Genomic DNA, 1,915 nt, shown 5'->3' with positions numbered 1-1,915 from the left:
AGCGCTGCACTAAATATGCCAGCAAATTTGGAAAATTCATCAGTGGCCACAGGATTGGAAAAGGTCAGTTTTCATTCCAATCCTGAAGAAGGGCAGTGCCAAAGAATGTTCAAACTACCACACAACTGCATTCATTTCACATGCTAGCAAAGTAGTGCTCAAAATCCTTCAAACTAGGCTTCAACACTATGTGAACCGAGAACTTCCAGATGTACAACTTGCATACAGAAAAGGCAGAGGAACCTGAAATCAAATTGCCAACATACTTTGGATCATAGAAAAAGGAAAAGAGTTCCAGAAAAACATCTCCTTCTGCTTTATTGACTATGCCAAAGCCTTTGACTGTGTGGATCACAACAAACTGTGGAAAATTCTTAAAGAGATGGGAATACCAGACCACCTTACCTGCCTTCTGAAAAACCTGTATGCAGGTTAAGAAGCAACAGTTAGAACCGGACATGGAAAAATGGACTGGTTCAAAATTGGAAAATGAGTATATCAAGGCTGTATATTGTCACCCTGCTTATTTAACTTATATGCAGAGTACATCATGCAAAATGCCGGGCTGGATGAAGCACAGCTGGAATCAAGATTGTGAGGAGAAAAATCCATAGCCTCAGATATGCAGATGATACCACCCTTATGGCAGAAGAGGAACTAAAGAGCTTCTTGATGAAGGTGAAAGAGGAGAGTGAAAAAGCTGGCTTAAAATTCAACATTTAAAAAACTAAGATCATGGCATCTGATCCCATCACTTCATGGCAAATAGATGGGGAAACAATGGAAACAGTAAGAGACTTTATTTTTGGGGGCTCCAAAATCACTGCAGATGGTGACTGCAGCCATGAAATTAAAAGACGCTTGCTCCTTGGAAGAAAACCAATGACAAACCTGGACAGTTTAAAAAGCAGGGATTATTAAAAAGCAGGGATATTACTTTGCCTACAAAGGTCTGTATAATCAAAGCTGTGGTTCTTCCAGTGGTCATGTACAGATATGAGAGCTAGACAATAAAACAGGCTGAGTGCAGAAGAATCGATGCCTTCAGATTGTGGTGTTGGAGAAGACTCTTGAGAGTCTCTTGAACAGCAAGGAAATCAAACCAGTCAATCCTAAAGGAAATTAACCTTGAATATTCACTGGAAGGACTGATGTTGAACCTGAAGCTCCAATATTTTGGCCACCTGATGCAAAGAGCTGACTCATTGGAAAAGACCCTGATACTGGGCAAGATTGAAGGCAGGAGGAGAAGGGGACAACAGAGGATGAGATGGTTGGATGGCATCACCAATTCAATGGACATGAGTTTGTGCAAACTCCCGGAGATGGTGAAGGACAGGGAAGCCTGGCATGTTGCTGCCCATGGGGTCATAAAGAGTTGGACACTACTGAGCGAATGAACAACGAAGTAGAAACTGAAAGGAAAAAGATTGATTTCACATTAAAAACTTTAAGCTATCAAAAAAATTGCAATAAATAAAGGTAAAGTTCAAATGTAAAGTTAAAAGATGACAGAATAACATAAAACTAAAAGATGGTTAGTATCAGTACTGAATCTTTTCTTTTTTAATATTTATTTTTCTTTATTATTTGGCTGCTCTGGGTCTTAGTTGTGACATGTGGGATCTAGATCCCTCACCAGGGTTCAAACCCCGGCCCCCTGCATTGTGAGTGTGGAGTCTTAGCCACTGGGCCATCAGGGAAGTCCCTGAATCTTTTCTTACAGAGAAACTGAGCCAATTTACCAAACAAAGAAATACAGTAAAGAAACTTACATGGCGAATAAATTCAATTTATTTATTTATCTATTTTTTGGCTGCACTGCTCAGCATGTGAGATCTTAGTTCCCCAACCAGGGATGGAACCTGTGCCCCCTGCAATGGAAGCAAAGAATCTTAACCACTGGACTGCCAGC

Source organism: Bison bison, unplaced genomic scaffold (genome assembly GCF_000754665.1).
Source record: "Bison bison bison isolate TAMUID 2011002044 unplaced genomic scaffold, Bison_UMD1.0 scf7180017864117, whole genome shotgun sequence".
NCBI classification, from domain to species: domain Eukaryota; kingdom Metazoa; phylum Chordata; class Mammalia; order Artiodactyla; family Bovidae; genus Bison; species Bison bison.
Note: the sequence above shows the minus strand (reverse complement) of the source record.